General features: G+C 43.7%; 1 protein-coding gene across 1 annotated transcript in view; it reads left to right on the top strand.

Annotated features, from left to right (window-relative positions):
* The window catches only part of LOC135114024 (trichohyalin-like), a 188,426-nt gene that overhangs the window by 5,251 nt on the left and 166,502 nt on the right, over positions 1 to 16,673 (top strand). The window contains exons 2-3 of the mRNA XM_064029651.1: positions 12,053 to 12,144; positions 15,025 to 15,190. The gene's annotated coding sequence lies outside the window, so the exon portion shown is untranslated. The remainder of the gene's footprint in view (positions 1 to 12,052; positions 12,145 to 15,024; positions 15,191 to 16,673) is intronic.

Below are 16,673 nucleotides of genomic sequence, written 5' to 3' on the forward strand. Positions count from 1 at the left end.
GGTAATCTGACCACTGAGAGATATAAAAACAAATGTAGTGAGCCACGTAGCCGCCTCCTTCCCCTCCCTGCATGACGGCATCAGTCACCACCACCACCACTAAGTCAAGGCCGCGCACGAAAATAAAAGCAATTAATGCCTGCATGAGAAAACAGAAGGGGAGGGAGCGAAGGAGAAAATAAATGTAAAACCGTTCTTGATCCTACATAAATCCACTTCATGACAAGGGCTGTAGGATTTGATTCCCTATACTTATTTATTTCACTATTTACTCTCCTGTTTTGTAGTGTAGTGAAAGGAAAGGGTTAGGAAGGCATAAAGAAATAGGGTGATGCATTTCGGTGTTAACTAGAGAACTGTGCATAATGGTTTGTGGTAGAGAGAGAGAGAGAGAGAGAGAGAGAGAGAGAGAGAGAGAGAGAGAGAGAGAGAGAGAGAGAGAGAGAGACAGAGAGAGAGAGAGAGAGAATTCCCTTGTCACTCCTCGGCAAACATTTTTTTTTTTTTTTTGCCGTCACTCTCTTCTCAGTCTGCTTTCATACACGTACAGCACAATGCACAATATGACAATAACAAACTCATGATGAAAAAAAAAAAAGAATTCGTAACAAAATTCATGAACAATAACACGAACAAATTATAACCTCCCACAACACCTTCCACATACACACACACACAAAAAAAGAGGGAAAAAAAAACAATTCATATACAACAAAAGATACAAAATACAACCATAATCACATCAGGCATTGTGAAATAAGGTGGAGAGGTCGGTCTTAATTCAGGTCAACAATTTCATTCCACACAAAGCGTCACCCACAGCCACCACCACCACCACCACCACCACCACCACCACCACCAGGAGGAGGAGGAAGAAGAGTGACCGGCTGGAGTTCTCTTGGGCAAAATTGACGCTTTTTGGCTTCAGGAAATCTTGGCGAGGCTGAACCAGGAATTATGAGAAAGCAGCCTCAATTTTGTGGCGTATGAAGCTTGAAGAGGATCAGGCTAAACAGCGGATATTGGAGAGAGAGAGAGAGAGAGAGAGAGAGAGAGAGAGAGAGAGAGAGAGAGAGAGAGAGAGAGAGAGAGAGAGAGAGAGAGAGAGAGAGAGAGAGAGAGAGAGAGAGAGAGACATTAGATTTATAGGAAATACCAGTCCTGCTATATCGCGTGTTTTTATGGATTTTTAGACACAGAGAAGAAAACTGACTATTCTAACAAAGAAGCTTGCTGTGGATTATACGCTTATTTTACCATTCTACAGTGACACTTATTCACACTCGTAAATGAAAAGCGAGTACTTGGAAAAGGTCTTCAGCGTTGTCTTGTACGTGGTCTCGGGGGAAGATAAGCTCGCACACAACAGGCAGCTTGTTTTATTGTCTTTCTGCTCCAAGTCATATTCAGAATGTCGAGACTTAGGAGCGAGATCCTGACATGAACGCAGCGAGGAGAATGAGGCAACCGCATGCGCTTCCTTCCAGAGTTACTGAACTTTTTTGCGAAGAGTCAGGAACAAAATCTCATATCTTCGCCAGACTCTGCGTGCAGGAAGGAAGAGTAAAGTTTCTCGCCTCCCAGATTCATTCGGTACTCTGGAGATCAAACTTCCCCTCATGAAAACTTTTCCGTGACGTCTGAAATGACAGCTGCATTCATCTTTTTCTTTTTTTCATGCAGTACAGTACGAGAAGGAACATGTGCGTTAGGGCTCGCATGAAATGCCAGAAATAAAGCCGACAAACTGATTGTATTGTTTGCAAAGGAGAAAACAGTTCATCTATCGTTTCGCAAACTATTAAATATTAATTAGAAATCTCAGGCCTTATGATATGTCAGGAATTCTCTCTCTCTCTCTCTCTCTCTCTCTCTCTCTCTCTCTCTCTCTCTCTCTCTCTCTCTCTCTCTCTCTCTCTCTCTCTCTCTCTCTCTCTCTCTCTCTCCTCCCAAATTTGTACGAGATGGAAGGAGAAAAGTTTCCTGTCTTATCTCAGTGTCTGCGTCTCGGCATCCCTGCCACTTCCCTGCGCCGGCCAGTGTTTGCACTGAGGCCTGTCCCTGCTGAGACCCCGCTGTGTGCGGCGAGGCGCCAGCCAGCGCTTGTCGTCTCGAGGGAGAGAAGTGCCAGGGGTACCAAGTGACCCTTCCGACGTGGTGCTCTACTGCTGAGGAAAAATGAAAGCAGGATGAGTGAGATAAGTTTCGTAACACCCCATACAGCACGTGGTGTCTTGGGAGGGCTGGCGTGAGTGACTCTGTGGAATAATTATGCAACTCCTTCAAGAGGGGAGTGTCAGATTCTTGTTTTCCTTGAAATTCCTCATCTGAAAAGTTTTCAGGCAGCAGATAGACTTTTATCTTTATCTTTTTCACATATTTCAGACTTATTGCATTGCTCTTGGACCTCACTTAATGAAGATACTTATCGTATTTATAAAACTGAATACAATGGACATTTAAGTCCAGCATGTGAGTAAGCGTAGCAGCTGCTGGGTGAAGACAACTTTAAGGTTTGTATTGAATTATGCTAACGTGTGTTGCAACTGTTCACAATGTATCAGCGAGGGTGAGAGCCAGAAATTGATTACACTTTTAAGATTGCTGCCTATGTAAACGAACTCCCTGACTGACATCGCAGCGGCCCTCAGGGTACACACTGCACAGGCCACTCATCACACACGCACTAACCCTCTGTGAGTCCGTTCGACTCCTCTCCTCCGCCGAGGTTGAGTTTCAGTCTCATGAATCTCAAATACTGAACACTGACTCATATTTTCGGTCACAAACTTCTATACAATATTATCGCTGAAAGAATTTTTCTTGAGTCTGCGTGTTTGCAGCGACAGGCGAGAAGTGGACGGGGTGAGGAATACACCGCTGGTTCTTTCCAGGGCGAACTTTTTCCCTCTCTCAGTGTGTGAGTTACCCGAGCCTCAGGTTCTGAATGAATTGCCTTGGACGTACCGCCACATTCTGCCAACTGTGATTTTTTCCGCTCACTACTCGAAAGAACACGAGAGAGAGAGAGAGAGAGAGAGAGAGAGAGAGAGAGAGAGAGAGAGAGAGAGAGAGAGAGAGAGAGAGAGAGAGAGAGAGAGAGAGAGAGAGAGAGTAATCTTTCTTCTAAACCCTAAATCTGTCAACCTCCAGTGTAGACAGTGAAGCAAGAGAGCAGTTCATAGCAATCTCAACTTTGATAATTACTATAAAAATATTTCCTTTTATAATGACGTCGGGATGGAGATACTGCCTCCTTCTTGCGCCTTCAAGATACCGGCGTGTCTGTCTTCGTTATTCTCGCTGTGTCATGCGATCAGGGTGGCCTGGCCAGCAGCAGGGGAGTCACCGTCACTCGCGTATCACCTCCTTCAAGCCGTCGACGTCATAGGGCGGTGAGCGGCGTGTGGCTCCCGCGGCGCCTTGTTGTATGTGCAGTGTTTGGGCGTGGCGAGGCGGCAGGGGTGAAGGGAGGGGTCAGTGCGGCGTGTTGACTTAACGCCATGCCACAGAACAGCTGATTGTCCCGCTGGTGGCGAGGGCGGGCAGTTGGAGCCACTACAAATAGCACTGACCCACAACTCATTGAGGGTAACTTGAACCTTTGACTCAGCCGAGGCTCACTACTGGGCCGTCTTTGTTGCGTCGCCAGCCCCTCGAGACGTGAGGCTTCGCTGGGAACAACTCCTATCGTTCAGGAAATAGTTGGTTGTTTTTCATCATCTTGTTCGTCTTGTTATGGTCCCATTTTGTCGTTGTAGTGGTAGGAGAGGAAGGAGGAGGAGGAGAAGGAGGAAGAAGACGAGGAGGAGGAATAGCGGTAGCGGTAGTACAGTAATATCCACTGTAGTTCTTGTTGCTGGTTGCGTAGGTGGTGGTGGTGGTGGTGGTGGTGGCACTGATACTTCCTTGTCAATTCTTCAGCTGTTCATTACTTTATGCTCGTCTCTCTCGGCGCTCCTGGGTCACGCTTCCTCCCGGCAACAAGAAATCGAAGACTGTTGCCGGAGGAGAAATGAAGTTGTATCCCTTCTGTAAACTGTCTTCTCATCTCCATCTAGCAACAGGAACAGCAGCCGCCGCTCTGATCAGCTCCGCGAGAGTAAGGGCCGTATTCTGAAACACAGCGCCGCACCTCCACTGCTTTCAAAAGGCTCTTATTGAAGCTACGCGGGTTTAGAAGGGTGTTTTTTTATGGTTCTAGTGACAAATTGACAAGACTTCTACATTATCAACAAGAAAAAGACACTCTTGAAAACACGGCTAATCATCTCTTTTATGCTTGAAAACAGTCGTGGTGAGAGAGCAAAGCGTTTCTAAATACGAGCCAGAGAACGAAAAAAAAAAAAAAAAAATTATGTACGTAATGCCCGTTTTCTGTTTGCTGTGACGCTCCTTGATAACATTACAGCGACCCTTTTTTTAATTCCTCGGGTGCGGCAACAGCTGGTACTAATCACCCTTATCTGTTGTTCTGGCTGTACAATGGAGAAGGACTAACTACTGTATTACAAATAAGAATGTGCATGAATGGGTCTTTGTATTAGTGCAGGAACTGATTATGCATGGAGAGCGAGGATGAAAGAAAACAAAACAAAGAAAGGAAGGGAACACAGATAAGGGACATGATGGAGGGATAAAACCAGGATATTTGATGGAATGATAAGTAGACGAGCGAGATGACGAAAAAGGAAAACAAGGAAAGGAAGGCAAGGGAGATATGAACGCGAGATGGAGAGACAGAATCAGAATACTTGACGGAATGAGCACGAGCAAGCGAAGAGGAGCAGCTTGAGATGAATGGAGGAGATTGGGAGGAGCCTTTGTGCTCCGGTGACGTCAGAGGTGCTGCTGCTGCTGACGCCGATGCTGCTGCTGTCGAGAGAGAGAGAGAGAGAGAGAGAGAGAGGGAGAGAGAGAGGGCGTGGGGGTATTGACTAAGTAACAGCGCCCCAGCAGTACGGTCATATGGCGCCAGTTAGAGCCACAAGAGCACGCTACTTCTCCCACCGCTAAATTCCCATGAGCCAGGATGAAGCTGGTGTTTCTCGCAAGGATTACAAAAAAAATCACATACAGATTAAGTCCTTTATAAGTTGTTTGATTGCACAATACTGTCTACCAGAGAGAGAGAGAGAGAGAGAGAGAGAGAGAGAGAGAGAGAGAGAGAGAGAGAGAGAGAGAGAGGGGGGGGCTTAAATGAAAGCGTACATAGCATAAGCAGGCACTCCACTTTTGGTCTTACTGTGTTTACGAGTCAAGGCAAAGTGTAGCCGTCGAATTGCCGGCAAAAATACGGTGGGGGGTGGGGGGAGGGGGAGAGAGGGAGGGAGAAGGGGAGAGGGAGAGGAAGAGGGAGGGGGTGGAGAGAAGAATGGGGAGGAGGCGCCAGCTGTCCAAACACAACTCGAAGGAAGGAGTCTCCACAGAAGTGCGGCTGAGGTGTTGTCTTGGAGAGAGAGAGAGAGAGAGAGAGAGAGAGAGAGAGAGAGAGAGAGAGAGAGAGAGAGAGAGAGAGAGAGAGAGAGAGAGAGAGAGAAGCCCACCCACTCACTTCTCATGGATCTGTCCTTACCTTTCATTGCTCGCTCTCTCATTCCTTCCTTCTTTGCTACTTCCTGTTTTCTTTTTTTATTTCAGTTTTTATATTCCTCAGCTTTGATTTCCTATGTCGTTGTCTTCACTCTCTCTCTCTCTCTCTCTCTCTCTCTCTCTCTCTCTCTCTCTCTCTCTCTCTCTCTCTCTCTCTCTCTCTTGCATTCCTAACTTCTCACTTCTCATTGCCACCTGCCTCTGCCTTCCTTCTCACGTTACATTCTTCACCTCTCTCTTTCATCCTCTCATTCCTTGCCTGCTTTTACTCGCCTCTCGCTCACCCACCTTCTCTCCTCACGTATTCGCTGTTCCTGCATTTCACAACCGCCAAGTTACGTGAAACAACACAGGCGGAAGGGAAACAGAAGGTAATACAGGATAAACTTTGATTTAAGTCTCTATCTATCTATCTCTTCCTGTCTCTCCCCGGTTCTCTCTCCTTCTTCCTCCTCTCCCTCGACCACTTTCACCTTTCTACGTCCTTCTCTACCTCTTCTTTGCTCTTCCACCTCCTCTCTTACTTATCACACTTCTCAACTCCTCTTTCTTTCTCCCTCTGACCCTTCTGTCCCTCTCCCTTCCTCCCTCTCCGTTCCTCCCTCTCTACACCCCTCGGCTTCCTCTCATCTTCCTCCTCTCTCCCATTTCTCTGTTTACTTCTCGATCCCCCCTTCCTCTCCTCTCTCATACCTTCCTCTGTACCTCTCCCAGCCGTCCCTTCTTCGTGTTCCCTTTCCTTTCCCCTCACCATCCTTCATTTTCCTCAGTGTATTGTAATGAACCCGCAGCCACCAACTCACGCTGCTTCCTCATTTTTCTCCTCCTGCTGACGGTTTGTGACGCTGCGACCCGCGGACTGATAACTGAGGCGTGTGTTTGTGTTGCACGAGTCGTGGCGGGAGAAGGCTGATGTGTATGGAAGAGAGGAAGAAAATGGGTAGAAGGAGAGAAATTTTGGCTTCAGAAAGGGAAAAAAATAGAGGGATGAGATCAGAAGGAGACTGACGGGGAGGATAATGATGTACAGAGGAAGAGATGGAAGTGGTGGTGATGAACAGAGGAATAAGTGAATAGAGGGAAAGTCGAAATAGAAGACTGACTGGAGAAAAGGAAGACAGAATAAAGAGACGATGAAGGAAGGAAGAGGAGAAACAGAGAAATGAGGGAGAGCTGAAGTAGAGAAGAAAAAAGGGAAGAGACAATAGCGACTGGAGACAGGGAGATAAAAGAGAGAGAAAAGTATGGAAGAGGAGGAGAAGGGCAGAGAAGAGGAGAAGGAGCAGGGAATGGCGGGGGAGGGGAGGGAAGAGAGTAGGGTCTGCAGTATGGGCTGGAGACAGGAGAGTGGAGGAAGAGAGGGGCATGGAAGGAGGAGATGCAAGGCTGCCAAATCGGAGATGTGTTATCAAACAGTCTTTCGCGGCGCAAGATTGATGTTTGGAGATAGTACGCGAGACTTGCAGCACATTTAGATAAGTTATGAGGGAGCGTGGGTGCGTGAGGGGAAGCGGCGGCGGCGGCGGAGGTGGCGGTGTATAGGAAAGGAGGAGAAGGAGGCAGGGATGTGATTATGCGTGTACAATGTTGTGTTTTCCTTGCTTCCTTCTCTCTCTCTCTCTCTTTCTCTCTTTTTTTTCCCATCTATCTCTTTCTTTCCGCTAGTCTTTTTCTTTCCTTTCGTCCTTCTCTTTTCTTTATCTCTCTCTCTCTTCTTCTTGTTTTCCTCCTTACCCAAATTCCTTTCTCTTTTTCCCTCTCTTCTTTCTTTCCTTCCATCTATATCTTTCTCTTTCCCCCTGTCTTCTTGTTTTCCTCCCTTCCTTCATTTCTTTCTCTTTCCTTACCTTCTTTCTTTCCTCCCACCCCTCTCTTTTCCTTTTATTACTTCTTCCCTCCCTTCTCTAATTTTCCTCCTTTTTTCCTCCCTTCCTCCCTCTTTCTTTGCTTCCCCCTTCCAGCGTTTCTCTCGTTTTCATCTTTCTTCCTTTCTTTTCTCCCTTCCCTCATTTCTCTGCTCCCTCCACCTCCCTCCATTCCTTCCTCTGTTCCTACTTTTCTCCATTTCTTTTTTCGTCCTTTCTTTCCTCCTTCCCCGCATTTCTTTCTCCTTCCCCGTCCTCATTCTTTGCTTTCCCAATTCCAGCGGCACAAAGTTTTTTATTTGAATATGTAAGAAGTAATAAAACACGCATGAGACACAGGCAGGGAACCAAGAGAGTGTTTATTCTGTATTCTTCGCAAATTTTCATTACCTAGCGTCGAGTAAAGAAATAGATCACGGAGTAGCTAATGAATTCATAGGCAATTCACTTTTCTTGTTTATGTAAAGTGAGTTTTGGCTTGGAATGGCCTCGTGAGTGTCCATTGTTTGGTATTAAAGTCTCATGAAAGAAAGATTGCTTGGAATATGGCGCCACAGCAGCAAGGTCGTATGGTGCGTCGGACAGAGAGAGAGAGAGAGAGAGAGAGAGAGAGAGAGAGAGAGAGAGAGAGAGAGAGAGAGAGAGAGAGAGAGATCTTTATTCCTTTTCGTATATTTTAAAGTACAAAAAAGCTACTCTAAACCGGAACATTTTTAAATAATTCGCTACATTTCATCAGCAAGAGTGTATTGCGCACCATAAAGTATTTGAATATTATTTACTCAAAGGTTCAAGAGTGACGGAGCAGAACAAACTCGCAGCAGGACTCGTGCAATGTAACACCACTAGGTTAAAAATAAACTTGCACTCCATCTGTATGCTGCAGGTGGAGGAGGGGAAGCGACACCTCATGGTATTAAGTACACATCACTTCACGGGGCTGGTGTGTGGGCTGGCTGTGAGGACTAGTGTGTGCTGGTGTGTGGGGTGGCTTGAGGGCTATGTGGGCTGGTGCGACGGCTGCTGTGAGGGCTGCTTTGCCTATTTAACCTGTCAGAATTCAGATGGAGGTGTGAATTCTCTTATCATTTTAATTTACTGTCTTTATTTCCCTGTTTAGTGAGTATAAACCATAGGTTCTTGTTACACCTATGTCTGAGTTTCTATATAACTTCTCATAAGATTTTATTCCCCTAAGGGAGAGGAATAATGACAAAGATAAGATAATTTTACTGTATTTACCTTCATGTACGAAGCTAAAATTCTGTATGATGTTACGTATTCATTGATTCATCCTTCACACCAAGTAAAATGAATAAAAGTATGTGTGTGTGTGTGTGTGTTGGTGTACCACGCTGGTTGGATCTGGTGCAGTGTGTGAGTGCTCTCCTTCTTAGTTTATCTGCATCCTCTGTTGTATTTCACCCCTTTGTTTATTGACTCCAGGACAAGTAAAACTCAGAGCACGCTTCCCGGAGTTTATTGCACTTGCTCCTCTCACTCGTGTTTGCGGTGTGAAGAAAAAACACAGACAAAAAGAGAGAGGTAAAAAAAAGAGCAAGTACGAGAGTGGGAGCCCCATGGAAGCAGAACGTTAGCGAGGGGAGGAAGTCATGAATATTCAACGAGAGGAGGGAGAGAGTAAAAATAATGAAATATCGCCCGCAGAAGCCAACAGACGCAGAGACCTAGATTCTTCCTCCGCGGCGTGTTGCTGGCCACCCCTCGCTCCGCTCCTCTCGTGGGTTCTTCGGAAAGTCAACAATTTGAAGCGTGACATTCCCCGTCTTCACTCTGCCCCTTAAAACCCACGTCACTTTTGAGGAATGCGCTTGACTGGCCGTGCATAATTATATCCAGAGGCATTTCCCAAGCAGCCCTCCCGCCCGCCCCTTGATCCCAGTTTGTATATAAAATACTGTATGAATATAATGTTGCTGCTCACAAGATTTGCTGCGTTTATGAATGATTCGCTGTTAGTCTCATAAAGGAACACAAACAACAGCAGACTTCTTGGCCTTCATATGTTCGCTTGTGATAGGCTATACTGTTTAATCTAAAATAAGCAATGTTGAGGCGGTGATACCTTTCTAAAATCCTTCACTGATTATGAATAAGACTGAAGCTAAACCATTATTTTCCCTTCCTCTGCTGAAGTTTCCTTGGTCACTCCGCCTTAAGAATGCACTTTTTTTTCCTTCTTTTTCATACTCACACACTCATCCGTTAGTCCTTCCTCTTGATACTCACAAACTCATCCCTCACTCCTCCTTATCTGGCCAGGAGTCTTAGTTTTAGCCCCTGTACGTCCTCCTGAAGAATCTTTTATTATTAACGCCCTCGGAGATTGGCAAGGGGTGACTAAATAATTTCTCAGGAGGAGGAGAAAAAATAGCTAAACCTTTTGGAGCTGTGTCTCAAAGAAAGGTCAGAGAGAGAGAGAGAGAGAGAGAGAGAGAGAGAGAGAGAGAGAGAGAGAGAGAGAGAGAGAAAGAGCTATGAGAACGACAGACCTAACCCAACTGACAAACAGAGAAAACAATCCACAGTAAACAAAGACAGGCGGAGGGACAATAATAAGAGACTGTATCCCAATAACGGCACCCAGGAGAACGAGAGCGGCATCTACTCTTATGACCTTTTCTGGCTCTCGTCTTATGGCTTCTCTTCGTGCACTAAACGGGGCACGCCAGACAATAACCGCGTATATTTGAAAACACATTTACGCTTCCACTCTTTCAACAAGTTCTAGTTGAAATTACACGTGTTTTTAGAGATGTTTTTAAGTTTCTAGCGACAGATTAACAAGATTTCTTCATTATAAACAAGAGAAATACTCTTTAGAACCGGACGAATCATCTCTTTGGCCTTGGTAAACAGTCTTGGTGACAGAGAAACAAAGCGTTTCACAGTATGGGTTTAAGTGGAGACTGTAAGGACTAAGAAGCGAATTGCCCTCCTTACTTTTATCGCAGCAGTGGCGTAAAGGAGGATCAAGCCACTTATTGGCCCTTATGAACAAGATTACCGGGTTTATAGTTTATTGCAGACTTCCAGCGCCGCGAGGAGGGAGAGAAAAATGAGGAGGTACAGCAGAAGGGCTGATATTTAGTGGGAAAACGTGAAACAGGGAAAAATTAAATGTGCAAAGGAGGGGAGAATGTAAACTAAGAGAAGGAGGGGAACGAAAGATAAGGGAAAAAATGGGGAAATACGCGGGAATGAAAATAAAAGGAAATGTAGGGTTCACGTAACATAGAAGAGGAGGGAAAATGTTGAATACGTGAATAATACAAGGAATGGGAAATTTAGAGAGAGAGAGAGAGAGAGAGAGAGAGAGAGAGAGAGAGAGAGAGAGAGAGAGAGAGAGAGAGAGAGAGAGAGAGAGAGAGAGAGAGAGAGAGAGAGAGGAAAGCTTTATAAGGTAATATTTGGTTATAAAAAGAAAAAAATAAACGTAAATGCCCCAAATCCTTCTCTTCCCTTCCTTTATTCTTTCTTCTTCATTCCCTCTTCCTTCCTTTTCCTTCCCCCTTGTTCATTATCTTTCCATATATTTTTTCTCTTTGTGTCATTTTCATAATATTCTCTTTCCTCCTGTCCTCTCCTTTCTCTTCTTCTCCTTTCTTCCTCCTCCTTTCTCTCTCTCTCTCTCCCAACCGTAAAAAAATAAATAGATGAAGTAATTTTCTGTAAACAAAGGGAAAATATAAATGTATTTCATATTATAATGTAGAAAGAAATTGAAAAAAAGAAACCCAAATTGATAATAACATATAATAATAATATATATGATTAATAGCGATAGTGTTTTTTACTCTTTTCTCCTTTGGTCTTCCCTTCTTCCTTCCTTCCTTCCTTCTTCCTTCTTCCTTCGTTCCTTAGACATTATAAAATTATTCAGCAAGTTATTTTTCGATATTCTAATAATGTCACATCGCTCCCTCCCCATGAGAGAGAGAGAGAGAGAGAGAGAGAGAGAGAGAGAGAGAGATGAGAGAGAGAGAGAGAGAGAGAGAGAGAGAGAGAGAGAGAATAGAAGTACACGAATTTTTCTTATTTCTTGTCGTGGTATAGTGATTCTAATAACGAGCATTATACACAAACTATGCTATCTAGAAGTGCCATGTAATTAGGGTATTTGTCGTTGCTGTGGCATTATGGGTACCCAAATGTCCCGCCTGTAGGATATCTCACACTGGCAAGAATGAACACTCCTCCTCCTCCTCCTCCTCCTGTTTTTCTTTCCTCTTAATGTTTCACTCATCTTACCCTCGAAAAACCCGCCGCCTTTCCTCTCTTCCTCTTTCTTCCTTCCTGCCCTTGACTTCTTTCTTGTCCTCTCTGCCTTCAGCTATTTCTTCCTGTTTCTGTTCTCTCTTTTCCCACTCTTTGATGGATTGTCTTGTTTTCTACCTCTTCAACACTCCATTCCCCTTTTCTTGCAACCCCTTTCTCTCTTGCCTTCGGTTTCATTCCATACACATTTTCCGATAAACATAATTCAAATGTTTTATTATAGTTTGTCTTTAACGGCCTTCATTTTCTCTTAATTTCTCCGGGAGGTTACTAAGGTCCCCCGTTTTCTGTTTCAGGTTGAGACGGAGCTGGGCAGACTGCGGGAGTTGGAGGCCGAGGCGGGGCAGGCGCACTACTGGAAGCATGAGTGTGAAAACCTCAGGAGAAGGTAAGGTCTGCTGGGAGAGGTGAGGAAAATGTTGGCTCTTGTATGTACTTTCGGGAAGCTCTTGTGTATTTAGGTTATTGAATGAGTAAATTTTGGTCTACCTAACTCCACACGTTTGCATTTTAATGATTTTTATATTTTTTTCTCATTCTATCTACTTTTCTTCGGTGTCATTATTATTTCAAGGAGAATGTCACATATATTTATTTGTTTATTCATTTATTTAACAGTGTTCGGTTTGCTATTGTTTTATATTATTTAATGACCTTTGGAAGCCTGGCCTGAATTGAGTTAAGTAGATTAGGATTTCGTTCATTTCAGGGAAAGCGTGTGTGTGTGTGTGTGTGTGTTGAGGAGAGAGAGAGAGAGAGAGAGAGAGAGAGAGAGAGAGAGAGAGAGAGAGAGAGAGAGAGAGAGAGAGAGAGAGAGAGAGAGAGAGAGAGAATATTAACGCTATCTTGTTTTCTTTCTTACTCATTTTCTCACTCACTCATTCATTGACTCACTCACTCACTCATTCACTCCTTCACTTATTCCTGTAGACCTCGTACTTCATCTCACTCACGCCCTCACTCACTCACGGGGGCTTAAGACATCTCAGACCCACATCGACTACTACAAAGGCTCTCCATCGCTGTCTGTCCTTGGCCGCCTCCATCCATCGTGCCGGGGCCTCCATACCTCCTTTCCTATAGTCCTCAATCTTGCTCGCCATCCATCTTGTCCTCAATCTCCTTATCCATCTCCTATATTCCGCCCTTACTTCCTATCTCTCTTTCTATTGGTATCCTACTCGCTGCCACCAATGCTTGCTAATGATCAACCTGTTTTTTTTTTTTTATTTTAATTTCTTCTACAGTTTTTTTTTGTTTTTTTTTTTGTCCTGTTTGATTTATATGTTATTATTTTCCTGGTAAGTTATTGAGTACTGTAGAGAGAGAGCAGGTGTGGGAGTGAAATTGGGAGTAGATGAAGTGAACGGGAATAGGAAGCAAATCTATCTTGTGGACTTAACATGCAGAAGATGGCTTGCCTCTGACAAACCCCTGCCAATATTCAGTGAATCACAAGTACACGTAGAGGAATGGGGATGGGAGCAATGAAAAGAAGAGCTTGACTAACCATGTACCTGTGAATAAGAGAATATGGAAAGTGAGAGAGAGAGGGATTTTTAATGGGTTAGGTCATTATGCTGAGGTAGGTAAGATGAAGATGAGAGATAGAAAGAAGTATGGTATTAGTGGTGGTTATAAATAAAGCGAGTACAATAGTGGCTAATGAAAAGCTGGGTAGAAAAGAGTATGAAGAGGAATATGAGGAGGCATGTGAAAGACTGAGAGAAGGTATGGGGGACAGTTAGGGAAGGGTTAAATGTAAACGAGGTGCTTAACAACGATATAGTGACTGCAATAGCACCAGAAATAGTAAAGTATGCTGTAGAAGCCTCGTGGGGGAGTAAGGGAAAGGAGTGGTGGACAACTGAGATCGTGGAGGCTGTAAAATAAGAGGAGACTATATAAAAAAATATTTATATTGTAGGAAAATGTGCCAGAGGAAATTAAAATGAAGACGAAAACACAACATAGGTCTTGAAACAGGAAAATGAAGGAACTGAGAAGAGAAAGTAAAGCAAGAAAAGATGAAGAATTTGGTTGGAAGTTGAGTGAAAAGTTCATTGAGAATAAGAAGTTGTTTGAAAAGAAGTTAAGAAGGAGGAGGAGGGAGGTGAGAAGAGAGGAGCGTGGGAAGAAGATAATGAAGAAAAGATAGAGTTTTTGTGGATAGCAAGGAGAAGGTATATATAGGGAATGGAAGCACGTAAAGAACTGGTGATTATGGAGAGGAATTGGTTAGGAGGTACAAGCGAGATCAATCCTTAAGTGTGGCAGAGCTGCAGCCATAAATTAAATAATTGCGGAAATGTTTAAGTATGGAAGTGAAGTGGTAGTAGATTGGATGCTTCTACTGTGAGATCTGACAACGATAAACAATAGAAGATGGGCTGCAAAGAGAGACAGACAGAGGAAGTAGAGGAAGAGGGAAAATTGTCTCTCTTAACCGTGGACTAAAAACCAGGACCTGACGTTTATCGAAGCCAAACATTAGTCTACTGGTAAAAATAATGGCAATGATAATAATAGTAATAATCATGATAATAATAATAATGATAATGATAATAATAATAAAAAGAGGAGGAGGAGGAGGAGGAGGAGGAGGAGGAGGAGGAGAAGCTAGAAGAAAAAGACAGAGGAAACGAGGGCATGAGAAGCGAAACAAGGGATAGGAAGGGAAAAAGGGAGCATGAGACAGCGAAAAGAAATGATTGATGAGAGAAACTATATAAAATGAAGCTGAATGGAGGAGCAAGACTAATGTGAAATAAAAAAAAAGAAAAAACAGAAATAAGGTTGTGGACAGAAAGGTTAAACTGAAGAGGAAGAAAATATAAGTTCAAGAAGATCAAGAAGAGTCGAAAGAGAGAAAAGGAAGAAGGCAAAGAGAGATACAGAAGACCATGAAGGAGGTCAAGGGCAAGAAGCGGGAGGTCTTGAGGAGAGGAGACGAAAGAAGACGGCTTGTGGAGATGCGGGATGGAAGAAACATTAAAAGCAGAAGCAGGAACTGGAGGAGGAGGAGGAGGAGGAGGAGGAGGAGGAGGAGGAGGAGGAGGAGAAAGACGAAGAGGAAAAGGAGGAGGCCATCGAAGGAAACATGCAAGTCGACAATAAGCTCCTTGTGGACTCAGCTGCTTCCCGCTACACGACTCACGAATTTCCACAAAGATTTTTCCTGCTGATCCATTTTATCTTGCATCAAACTTCCGCTGCCATTGTCTACTACTACTACTACTACTACTTGTGTTATTACCATTTCCCACAGGCTGGAGCTCGAAGGAGGGGTGCTGGGAGGTGGCGGGATGCTGGGGAGCGGCGAGGCGAGGGCGGCGGTGGCGGCGGCGAGGGAGGACGCGGAGAGGGCCCACAGGAGAGAGAAGGCGGTGGCGTATGAGCTGGATCAAGCGAGGCAAGCCATTAACAGCCTCAAGGTGGGTGCCCTTGTGTGTGTGTGTGTGTGTGTGTGTGTGTGTGTGTGTGTGTGTGTGTAGTAATAACAATACTGTTTTATTTTGTTTATGAGGCAAATGGACTAAAGCAATGAGAGGGTGCATGGGGAATATAATTATTTCAGAGGCACGGAGACAAGAAGGAAAGGTCGGTTGGACACTGTCTTAATTAAACATTCTCATCAAGGGCCAGTGATGAAAATTATTGGAGTGACTTGTATGAGAGTAAGGGAAAACAGTCGTGAACTAATTACTCTTTGTTTCTCCGATGGATGTAATGAAACAAAGATGAAATTGAGCAGTGGAAATTCTTGCATACGGAATTAAATGTTCACTAAAGAATATGAATTTCTGCTTGTACACATCTATGCTAGTGACATTAACACATCACAAGTCTGCAGTCACTCCTCACAAAGGCAAATGTTGGACGGAGAGAGAGAGAGAGAGAGAGAGAGAGAGAGAGAGAGAGAGAGAGAGAGAGAGAGAGAGAGAGAGAGAGAGAGAGAGAGAGAGAGAGAGAGAGAGATTTCGGGAAGCGACATAAAACGAAATAAGAAGGAAAAGACCACTTAAAATGGGATTGCAGAGGACTAAACTGTCTTTCCGTTCGTGTGACTCTTGTGTTAAACTTGTACAGCTCTTCTTTTTCTCTTGTCTCTTATTGGTCCTTTTCCCTCCTTTGCGTCTGTCTGTAATAAAGAAACTACATATGTTGTATACGTGGTTTGTTGTTTGTTATGTGTAGAAACGGCAATAGCAGCAACAGTAATAGTAGTAGTAATTGTTGTTGTTGTTGTTGTTGTTGTTGTTGTTGTTGAGAATATGTGTAGCAAGAATAGTTGACATTATCATCAAGTCCTGAAAATTTAAAATGTACTCAATACTGCCTTGAATATTTAACAAGCAAAATCTAGAAACTTAAAACAAATAAATCTATCTACAACGTATATTTGTTTTATTTGTTAATGAAGAAATACAAGATAATCGTTAATACTCACTGGAAATCCGAGTACACAAGGAAATGAAAACCAAGATTTTTACGCGAAAAATATTACTCACCTGATATCGCTATTCCTGTTTCAGAGACAGTTATTTAAATACAACAAAATTTAATATTGGAATATGTAATCCCATTGTACTCATTCCATGGAAGTAATCTCAGGAGGCCTTTGGAATTCACGTAATCTAGTTAGTTATTTCAATTTTAGTATGATGACATGTCTATAATCCACGTAAGCTTATTTTATCTATATCATCGCTGGAATTGTGTATCTATTGTGTATCTATTTATGTACACTATACTGTGTCACCTTTGTAACTTGCTGTGGCGTGCATGTGAGGCAGTAGACAGACAGGTAAAGTGGCAAACATGCAGGTAAGGACGAAGAGGTAACCAGATAGGGATACATAGATACATACATATATATACATACATACATACATACATACATACAGGCAGACAAAC

This window comes from Scylla paramamosain, chromosome 27 (assembly GCF_035594125.1).
Source record: "Scylla paramamosain isolate STU-SP2022 chromosome 27, ASM3559412v1, whole genome shotgun sequence".
In the NCBI taxonomy this organism is placed as follows: domain Eukaryota; kingdom Metazoa; phylum Arthropoda; class Malacostraca; order Decapoda; family Portunidae; genus Scylla; species Scylla paramamosain.